Source organism: Nelumbo nucifera, chromosome 2, assembly GCF_055504915.1.
Source record: "Nelumbo nucifera cultivar China Antique chromosome 2, China Antique-T2T, whole genome shotgun sequence".
Classification (NCBI taxonomy): Eukaryota; Viridiplantae; Streptophyta; class Magnoliopsida; order Proteales; family Nelumbonaceae; genus Nelumbo; species Nelumbo nucifera.
Window position 1 is genome coordinate 65,296,080 of NC_142650.1, and position 12,304 is coordinate 65,308,383.

The following is a 12,304-nucleotide window of genomic DNA, read 5'->3' on the forward strand; positions in this document are numbered from 1 at the left end:
ATGGGTTTGGGGTTTCTAGCCCTGGTGAGGTTCGTGGCAAGGTATTTGAGTTTGGGTTAGGGATGGGGCATGCAATACCCAGCCCCACCCCACCCCACCCCACCCCACCCCATTGCCATTCCTAATTAAGTTACTGAATCTTCTTTAATTCAAATATATAAATAATATTTTTATATATATCTTATTAACTAAAGGCAAAATCTATGGTGCATGAATTGTATTGTAATGTAGAAAATATGAACTAGTGATAAAACATCACCATTAACTTTTTTAACATTGTTAGAGTATTGATCGTAAAATCATCAAAGTATGGCCTAGAAATTGAAACAAATATCCAACATATTAGTAGAAGCATCTATGGGTCCATTTGGTTCACAGATGAAATTGAAATCAGAATGATCTATTCCCCTCACTTGTTTGGTTGGGACTAGAATCAGAATATTCTGATTAATCAAAATCAGAATTGGCTAGCATGGATTCTCATTCTTAGAGGAGGGGAGGGAATGCCCATTCCTTCTTCAAATGAGGGAATACTATTCTATCAAAAATGGGAATAGAATTCCAATTCTACCCAACCAAACAATTGCAATTAGAATGAACCATTCTAATTCCACTTTCGGATGCCTATTCCTACAAATCAAATGGAACCTATATATCTTATGACTTTGCCTGAAGTAATAATTAAAGTGTGGTAGTATAAAGGCTACTCTAGCCCTTCTTTAGTCATAAAATATTAATGAAATCACAAATGGGCAAAAGGAGTTTGTGAATTATAAAAAAAAAAATTACATTTATAATTGAATTATAAAAAAAAAATTACATTTATAATTGAATTATAAAAAATATATGTTAAAAATAAAAGGGCTACCCAGCTCACCTATTGGTAGGGGTGAGCAAATGGGTAGGTTCTACCCAGAACCGAATGGAACCAACCTTGAACCAACCTTGAACCGGCCTTGAATTGACCCTACCCGATCTGTTTAAGGGTAGGGTCTGGTTTCAAAATCTTGGAACTGGCCCACCTGAACCGACCCGATGAACCCGCCTTGGTGGAACCAGCCTTGGAACTGAACTTGCCTTTAAATAAACCCCAAAATAATTTTAAGGAATTAAAGATTTGAACCTAAACACTCATGGTTACAAAAGCCATGGTCTCACTTGACCATCAAGTTATGTGATTTGATCATTTGTTTTCATTTTAATATTTGTATGTGTATAATAAATAACATAAAAGGTAATTTTTACAAATTTTAAATCATAATGACAAATTTTCAACAATATATTAATATATTATGATAATCTACATATTAAATTACTCAATTTAATCAATAAAGATACTATAAGTTTTAAAATATATATTATCATTATTGAAAATCAAGTTTTTAAAGGGCGTGTTTCATTTTTTTATTGAATGGGGAGAGTAAAGAAAGAATAGGTTCCATGGCTAGACCCTTGAACCGACCCCATCACAAGGTAGGTTCCAGAACCAACCATCACAAGGTAGGTTCTGGTTCCAAAAACTTGGAACCGACCCCTATAGGGTAGGTTCTAGGTTCTACCATGGAACCGAACCAAACCGGCCCATACTCACCCCTACCAATTGGACACAAGAGAATGATCCTATTATCTTTTTCTAATTAAAGTTTATAAATAATATTTATGATATACTTAGCATATGTTAAGATATGAACATAGAGTGGCGTAGATTAACTTTGAATAAACCTACATGTCATTGAGTTGGACCTAGGTATTTTCAAAACATTTAAAGCTCATTTTAGGTCCCACATTGAAGCAAAGCTTAGTAACTTCCCACTCTATAATTTATACCATAATGTATTAAAGAGTTGATTAAAAATAAAAGGTCCATCTCACCATAGAACCTTTAGGTTGGGTTTGGGTAGGTCAAGTTAGATAGAGCCCGACTGACCCAAGTTGCAATAAACGACAGATTTGATCCTTCACCCTAACTTTGCCAGGCCAGATCAGCTTAAAGACAGCCCAACGTAGTTGCAGGTCTACCCTACCCTGATTCATTTTAAATGGTTGTAACTGTTTGTATTCGTTAATGAAGAAAGAAAAGAAGAAGGAGAAGAGAGATTTGGAATAGTACGGCAGTGCCTTAACCAACCCTTCAAACTAATATATATTTAGGGCAACATTAAAACATAATATTACAACTTTACCCCCACCCCCATTAGTAAGAGATATAGTAACTTAAAATAAACAAGCCCATGACCATTAACACTTAATAACAGAAATATGGCCCAACAATAAATAGGACATAATATAAATGGGCCAAGGCCCATACTATTAAGTCCCACAACACTCCCCCTTAAGTTGAGCATAGATGTCTATCATGCCTACCTTGTAAACCATGTCTACAAATCTGGCTTTAGCAAGTCCCTTAGTGAAGACATCAACAATTTTTCTTGTAGATGGCATATAAGGAATAGATAACTCTCCAAACACAATCCTTTCTTTCACAATGTGTCTATCAATCTCAATGTGATTGGTTCTATCATGTTGAATAGGTTATTAGCAATATTTATTACAGTTTGGTTGTCACGGTAGAGCTTCAAGGGACCTGACATAGTGACTCCCAATTCCTTTAGTAGTATCCTGATCCAAAGAAGCTTAGGCACTCCATGTGCCATTACCCGGTATTCAGCTTCAGCACTTAACCAAGCTACCACAGTTTGTTTCTTGCTTCTCTAGGTTACAAGATTTTCACCCACAAATGTGTAATATCCAGTTGTAATCCTCCTATCTCTGGATCAGTATAGACTTCAACATTAAATTTATCATTCTTCTTAAAAAACAACCATTTCCAAGGGCATGTCTTCAAGCACCTTAGTATTCTCTCTCTCCATTGCATTCATGTGTGCAACTCAGGGAGCATGCAAAAATTGACTAATGACATGGACAACATGAGCAATATTGGGTCTAGTGAGAGATAGATAGAGAAGTTTACCCACAAGTCGTTGATATCTTTTCTTGTCTAGGTAAAGGTCCTCATCCTTGTCCAATAATACATGGTTTTGTTCTATAATAGTCTTAATAGGCCTACTACCTAATTTTCTTGTCTCCTTAGACCTTGCAACCTCTATTCACAAGAAGTACCTTAGATGTCCCAAATCCTTTATCTCAAGCATAGAGGCCGAAAACTTCTTAAGTCTTTTGATCTCTTTTGAATTATTTCCTGACACCACCATGTCATCCACATAAACAATCAATGTTGATAGATTCTCTCATTTTTTTCTATAGAATAGTGTTAGATCAGCGCTGCTTTGATAGTACCCTACAATTTTCATTGCCTTGCACAATCTTTCAAACCAAGGTCTAGGTGATTGCTTAAGCCCATACAGGACTTTCCTCAACCTACATACTTTTTTACTTATGTTATACCTCAATGGAGGATTCATATAAACTTCCTCTTGAAGACCTCCATTCAAAAAGGCATTCTTGACATCTAATTGATGCAATTCCCAACTGTAGTTAGTTGTTATAGACAATAACACCCATATGGTGTTCAACTTGGCAATTGGAGCAAGGGTCTTTGTATAGTCAATACCTTCCTTAACCTCGCTTTATATCTCTCTACTGATCCATCGACATTATGTTTCATAATGCATACCCATTTACACCTAATAGTGCTCTTTCCTACTAGTAAATCCACCACTTCCCAAGTAAAGCCTCTAATAATTTTCTCATTTCTTCATCCATTGCTTCCCTCCACTTAGAATCAACAACGATCTCAAAGTACCTAGGAGTGAAAATAGATGACAAGTCAGAAACAAAGGATAATATGCTTGAGACAAATGAGAATAAGAAACAATCTTATTTATAAGGTGAAGAGTACAAGAGTGAGTGGGTTTCTACAAAGCAATGAGAAGAATCAAATCAGAGTCATAAGTAACAGTGCTATTACCTTGGCTAGTTTCAGAATCATCTAATTGGTTGTAGCCATCAACTGATGGGCCTCTCTTCCTTTTCCTATAATGCACACTCATCTCCCTCCTAACAATATTGTCAACTTCTATAGTAAGAGCAACTTCATCATTTTAAGTAATGGAAGCAGGAACAGTCTCATCATCTTGGATTTGTGAGTTAGGACATAGGACCATGACCATCAAAACACTAAGGAGAAAGAAGAGAGGATGGAAGAAGAAATGAGATAAATGCATTAATTTCAGAGGAATTCTCTTCCACCCCACAATTCTCCCCCAAAAGAGGATTCCAAGAATGTTCAAAGAAACATTGTGACTTATAAAGTGTAACATCCTTGGTGACAAATTTTCTCCTATGTGCGAATCAAAGCACTTGTGTCATTTTTGTGTTGTCCTTGGAACCAACTTGATTATTTTTAGATCCTTAACATGAATGAAGCAAACACAACCAAAAACTTTTGGTGGTAAAGAAAATACAATATCATTAGGACAAAGAACAAGAAAATGGGTTTTCAACCCAATTATCCTGCATGGCATCCTAATTATCAAATATGATGTAATAAGAACTACATGAGACCAATAATTCTTGGAAAACTTGTGCTAAAACAATAAAGCACAAGTTGTCTCCATAAGATGTCTATTTTTCCTCTTTGTTACCCCATTATGTTGTGGGGTGTAACTACAAGAGGATCGGTGTAAAGTCCCTTCATCTTCAAATAATGTGTTCAAGGTGTTCTTAAAGTATTCAGCTACATTATCTTATCTGAATTGTTTGACTTTCTTTCTAAACTAGGTTTCAACCATCTTACAAAATATCATAGTGATTCTAGGAACTCCCTTACATTCTTTCATAAGATAAACCTATTGGTAAAGTGGGGTCACAGAAAGTTGAACGAGAAGCGCTCTAAAGCGTGTCTAAAGACAATGTCTTTAGAACGTTATTTGCCCCCACACAGTTTTATTGAGTTTGTTCTTGGATTATAGGCAAATTCATTCCCAGGATACAATAGAGCCTTGGCCGAGAATCTGTAACCAACAAAGTTGAAGAGTCTCAGAAGAAACCTTTTGTGAGATAGTAGCAGATCGGATGGAGAGAGGCAAAAGTGATTTTCAAAAAAGTTGTGTTTAATTGCTCGATTCACATTCCTTAAATAGTTTCTGAAGAGTCATGGAGAAGAGGAAGGTTCTAGTTCAGAAAAGACCCTTTAAACAGTCACAATTTCAAACATTGTGATAGTTAAAAGGTAGTTAACAATTAATGATTGTTAACTTTAAATAGTGTCTCTTGATCACACTTGATCGGATCGCGACCATTGAAATCATCAACAGTTAGCCTCACACCAAAAGTCAAATTCACTTTACGCAGACCACGCGGTTGTGAGCAAAGTACACCTCTGAAGCACCTCATTGCACCACACAAACGCAACTCTACACTAAAGCACAGTAGCAAGCCTCCATACTCTACTCTTTATATTTCTAAGGTGTGTAAATAAGCTCTTATTTAAAAACTTAAAACAACTTTAGTAATTTTCCAATGTGAGACAAGTTGAAAACTGATTTTAATAAGAGAAAACATTATTTTCCAAGATATGTGTGCAAGTGTGTTTCTTCATGTAATTGATCAATCAAACCTCATTGGATTTAATCTCTAATGAGATTAAAATCCAACAAAACCCATGTTCATCTCAAGAAGTGATCAACGAAACAAATAAAATAGTGATAACCATCCATAGAAACAATGGGCAAAGGACCCCACACATCAAAGTAAACTAAATCAAAAAAGGTAGTGACATTATTAATAGAACTTGGATTATTTGCCTTACAGTGTTTTTCCAATTGGCACACATCACAAAATAGACTTTAACAATCACATTTTCAAATAGTTCTGGTAACAAAACTCTCAATAATGAAAAATACATATGACCTAATATAGCATGCCAAGTGAAAAGGATTGTGCTTGGCTCCTTGTTACTATTGCCACTAGTGGAGGCCTTCAGAGTAGAGCATGTATTATCATCAAGGTAGTAGAGGCTAGCATCTTCACAACCACTCCCAATCATTTGCCTTATTAATCAATCCTATAAAACACAATGAGCGGGAAAGAAAAGGTTACAACACAATTAAGGGTTTTGGTTATTTTTTAGGCCAAAAGTAAATTTGTATTGAAACCTAGAAGATGTAGGGTAGATTTAAGAAGGATTCCCTTTCCTAGTTGAATGTTTCCCTTTCTAGAAATAGTATAAAGAGAGCCATCTACAATCTTTACCTTATCATGCCCAGATAAGAGATGGTAAGAAGTGAATAAAGAAGATGAATTTATAATGTGCTCAGAGGCTCCTAAGTCAATAACCCAAGAGTTTGATAAAAAAGACTGAATAGCACTAAGGGTAGATGTTATACCTATCTTTGCAAATGAGGAGGAAGCAATGGATGATTGTTTCAACCGAGCCATAGCCCGGTTGAGGATATTTACCTCTTCGGCTATAATCTCTAGGAAGCTATTTGGTGAAGTAATGGTATGTCCCACGTTGGAAGAGCTGGTACTGTTACCCTTAGAACGTCCATCTATAACATTTAGGTTGGTAACATAACATGAACTGTAGTTAGGACCCTTGTTTGTCTTCTTGTCCTTCCTCAAGGCTGTTAGTTTCAAGTGTGAATGGAGAATCCAACAAGTATCCTTAGTGTGCCTTTCTCCCCCACAATGAGAACACTTTAGGTTCTTCTTATCAGTCTCTTTTCCACCCTTAGAGTTGTTGGAAACAAATGCAGATTGCTCACTAAGCTAAACTAAGTTGAAATGGAACACCAATTCCCATATCTTTCTTCCTTATCTCCTCATTCCTGATCAAGTAAAACACATGATGCAAATCTAGAAGTTCATCTCTCCTTAAAATTTGAGCTCCAATGCTTTCATATGAGTGGTCTAAACCAGCTAAGATCTTGAATATTCTTCCTTCTTCAATTTGCTTGTAATGCCTTCTTTGTCATTGGTGTTATCCCACTCAATAACTAAATGGTGATCAAGCTCTTGCCATAAGCCTTCTAGTGTAGCAAAATAGGTTGCAGCAATCATGTCCCTTTGAGTCAAACAAAAGATGTCCTGATTCAGCCTCCAAATCCTTGCTATATTTTTCTTTTGACCATAAGTGTTGTATAGCTTCTCCCAAATCTTGTGGGTTGTTGTATAATGTTGAACAATCCTTTCAATTTCGGGAGTCATAGAAGTTATCAACCATGACATCACAGTTGTATTTTCCCTACACCAAGTCCTATAACTTGGTTCATATTCCCTAGGCTCCTTAATCTTCCCATCAATGTAGCCTTGTAGTCCATGGCTCACTATGGACCATCTTGCTGAAATGACACATTTCCTATAGTTGTATTCATATAGCTTCACATTAATAATCTATACCATAGGGTTTCCAAAGTGAATAACACCATCAATAATCCTAGAATGTCTAGAGGAGACCTCACTCATGCTGGAAGACATTATGAACTCACACAAATCTGATATTTAGCAAGTAGAATATGTCTAGAATCACTTCCCTTTACAGAAACTTTGTAAACAAGCTTGGCTGGACTGTAAACTACTCTCCTGGACTGATATTATTGCTAGTCCAATGGCTAAACTTGTCAAATAGGTTTTTCTAATAGTCCATGCATACAACTACTCCATAGTTTCTTGCCCTACCTAGGCATACCCACAACTATTCTAGGTCTCCTTAGAGTTTTCCAAGGTCAAAACCCTAAAATAAAAACTTTAGCTAACCACGACCAGTAGTAGAACTCCTTGTTACTCCAACATTAAAAAAGAGAACTTAAGAAGAAAGGTGAAGTGAAGAAGAAGATGGGTAAGCAGAATGAGATTGGCTTAATGCTCTGATACCATGTTTGTATTCTGATTCATGAAGAAAAGAAAAGAAGAATGAGGAGGAGAAGAAGAGAGATTTAAAATAGGGTGCAGTGCTTTAACCAGCCCTTCAAACTAATATTTATATTGGGCAACATTAAAAACATATGATTACAACTTAGTAACTTAAAATAAACAAGCCCAGACCCATTAACACTTAATTACAGAAGTATATTCCAACAATAAATAGAAAGGCATAACATAAATGGGCCAAGACCCACACTGTTAAATCCCACAATAGTAACAACAAAGGCTCCACTTAAGCCAAGCCCTTCAGGTGGGATAGCCCCCATTTTCAACTAGGCCAAATTGGGTTCAAGATGGCCTAATCTAATTTCCATCTGTACACAATTCATTTTAGATGTAGTAAGGGCCGTTTCTTTTGTGTGCCTTGCCATCAATTACCACTCTTATTATGAGAAAATATTGTCGTTCAAAATCAAACCCTTTTTTCTTCGATTTGAGTATCGGGGTTTATACATTCATTGAATTGTATAAAAGCAAGATAATTGGATATTTTATTTTCTAGGCCTAGGCCTTTCATATCCAAACCTAAATCTCTATATTTAGGTCTAGATATTAGATTTTCACCAACCTAGACCTCCTAACAAATTTTGTTAAATTACATGAGCAGTTTGTTTGTAGTGCGACTTTCATTTGCACTTGTATAAACACATAAGAGTGCGAATAGGTTAAGTGTAAATTATGGTTTGCTTTTGCTTTAAATTTGATTTTGTCTTACTTGTTTATGAGAAGTAAAATGATGTGGCTTCTACCTCGTATGAAATAAAATAGAGGTAGGAGAGTCATTTGTTTAAAAGTAGGTAAGAAACAAGATGTCGTCGTCCTACTTCATATGAGAGAGAATTAATGGAGAAAAATGGTGCACAACAGAATCAGATGCAAATGAAGCAAAAAGTACCAATTTTGTATTAGGTAGGACTGCAAATGAAGCATAAGGTAACAATTCTCTATCAAGTAAGAATGCAAATCATAGTTACAAACAAACAGTTGCATGACTAAACGCAAAAATATTATCCTGTTTAGATTTACACTGCAAATAAATAAAGCCTTAAGAAGTTTCCTTCATCTTTTTGTTTGATTGCAATACAAATGAAGTAAATTAAGTAAAACCTAAAACAAAATTAAACAAAAATTTATATTTTTTCATTTGCACTCTCGTATATTTATATTACTGCAAATAAGATTGAACTGCAACCAAACACAACATAAGGTCTCTTTAGAAATTATTTTTCTCATATTTCCTTAGCCTGTGACATGCATTGGCCTGGTTCTGCACATATTCAGATCAATCTGAACCCAGTAGGAAGTCACATCAACACGGAAACAACCCAACCCGGCAATCATGTGTGTGCGGTGTGCCTATGGGTCAAATTGCACATATCGCCGATATGTATCCGTTTTCAGGGTCACCTATATGCTTAATAAGAGTTAGATAATTTTAATGTTTTAAAACTTTAATACATGTGATGTGACATTTTCTGTCAAAATTATCGGCTCAAAAATTTAAAAGAAAAATAGGAAATTTGTCTAAAATTTATCAGCATTTCTTTTAAACTCATTATAACTTTTTAAAACATCTAAAAAATTTATCTAATATTCAGGCAGCTCCACGGACATCTTGTTCCTGTAAACGTTCGAAAAGCTGAAGCTCGAGCGAAAGATCACGGTTCCAGATACACCCCTAGTCGGGTTTAGTGGAGATGTGGTGAAGCCACTCAGAAGGATCACGGTTCCAGTCAAAGTAGGGACCTAGCCCAACACAGTACGGTTCGAGCATACCTTCTTGGTGGTCATGACTCCGTCCCCCTACAATACAATCTTAGGTCAGCCTATTTTGCATGCTCTACGTGCAGTGGTGTCGACTTACTACTTGTCGATGAAGTTTCCGACGAGTTACGGAGTATGGGTAGTACGGGGCGACCAGCTAGAGTCGCGAAAATGCTATGTGGCCACACTGAAGGGCAAGGTGAAGTTGGTGGATGGCATCAAACTAGAGCCATCCCCCAAGCACACAAAAGAGCGAGCTGACCCTATGGAGGAGACAGTCCAGGTCCCAGTCTCTGATGTCGAGCCGACGAAGACCCTCCAGATTGGTGCTTGCCTAAATGAACTACTCTGGTCGCAACTAGTAAATTTTTTACTTGGTAATTTAGATGTATTTACTTGGTCGGCAACAGAAAGGCCCGACATTGACCCTAGAATCATAACTCACAAGTTAAATGTGGATCCCTTAGTCGGGCCAATTAGACAAAGAAAAAGGAACCTCGTCCCGGAGCGGTGGAGGGTTGTTGATGAGGAAGTCGGGAAGCTCCTTACAGTAGATTTCATTAAAGAGGTCCAGTCTCCGAGCTGAGTAGACAACCCTTCCTAGAATAGAGCGTACCCGAAGGACTACTTCCCCCTTAGAATAGATCGCCTGGTAGACGCAACCTCGAGATAAGAGTTGTTGAGCTTCATTGACGCCTATTCCGACTACAACCAAATTAGGATGGACATAGCCAACCAAGACCGCTTCTGTAATCGAACTAGGCTTATATTGTTATAGAGTAATGCCCTTCGAACTGAAAAATGCTAAAGCGACCTTCCAACGCCTTGTAAATAAGATATTTGATCTTTTAATAGGCAATAAAATCAAATGCTATGTTGATGACATGGTCGTAAAGACCCAATTTTCTAATTCTTTACTTGATGATTTAAATATTTGTTGTTTTTCAAATTTTAAGAAAGTACAACATGAAGCTCAACCCGAACAAGTGTTTTTGGAATCACGTTGGGCAAGTTCATTGGCTACATAGTGAACCAGCGTGGCATTGAAGTCAACCCAAACAAAATAAATGTCATACTAGACATGAGACCACCCCAAAACATAAAAGAAGTACAAAGACTAATTGGATGGATAATCGCCTTAAACCGATTTATATCTAAATCGATAGGTCGGTGCCTACCATTTTTTAAGGCAATTAAAAAGAATGAGGACTTTGGATGGTCCAATGAGTACCATAGAATGCAATAATTTTCTTAAGAGTATTGATTACCCAAGCTGAATATTGTAGTTGTGATTACCTAAGTAACATATCCCCATGATTCACTTGCCTAGGAAAACGCCTTACTTGAGTAACACAAAATGAACAAGACCTTATGGGCCCAAACTTTCACTTGTGCTAAAAAGCTATGTTGTAGTTCCAAATTTCAACAATAAAGTCCAATTCCATTAACTGATGTTATACCGATGAATTTCCCAAAAATACCCACTCACAATTTAATTAGGTAGGAGAACACAATTGACAAATGACAAAATTAAGTATTGTTATGTGGGGTATATCTCTCATTGGGGATAGGGGTGTCAGCGGTATTCGAAAATCTGATTTAGAATTCTAGATTCGATATAATCGAACCAAATTTGAATAATTCAAATATCTAACCGATCGAATTCGGATATCCTATTCATATCGAATAGCTATTCGAATTCGAATTCGGATATGACCTGATTTGAAACGATAAATATTTGAGTTCGATCGATTATTTAATTTTTATATATAATATATAAAAATTTTAAATGTTTATATAATTTATATATTTATATATATTTTATATAAATAAAATATTTATTTTATATTCTTATTAATTACTTATAATAATTAATTAGTCGAATTAGAATAGAATCGAATATTCGAATTTTTAATCGGATTCGAATTCGGATATTGCCTAATCTGATTCGAATTCAATCCGTTTACACCCCTAATTGGGAATGTAGAATAGAGTCGTGATAAATCTAATCTTCACACTCATTGTATATCTTACTTAATGTAGTACATGAGTCTTCAAGGGAACCTCATCAACCAAGAAGGGCGAGACCTTTTGTAAAAAAATACATATTAATACCAATATTCAAAGAACCACACCAAGCATAGAACTAGGAACGTAGAGGTTCATAGGTCAAAGGTTCAATTGGGGTCAAACTGTGATGATATGGCATATATGTATATATACTATGTGTCATATAAATACTATATGACATTTTTCTTAATTTAAATCTTTAAAATACGTGAATATATACAATAATGAGTCATTAACTAACATAAATAAATAGGTGAATTAATGCTAATTAAGCAATATATAAAAATAAGAGGTCGTGAGTTCAAGTCTTGTTAAATGCATTTTAAAGTTTAATTATTTAATGGACTAGGTGGTTTCATGAAACTGAGACCAATTCACCAGTTTTCCAGTTAAACTGGCCAAACAACCAGTTTTCACCGGATTTTTAACAAAAATAATTAATGGGGTATGACCAAACCAGCCAGGGACCTGGTCATGGTTCAACCGGTCCAACCAGACGGTTCAGTCCGATTTCCTAAACATTGATTAATATATTAATATGGTTATACTAGGAGAGAGGTCCTTGAGCACATCATGCTGCTGT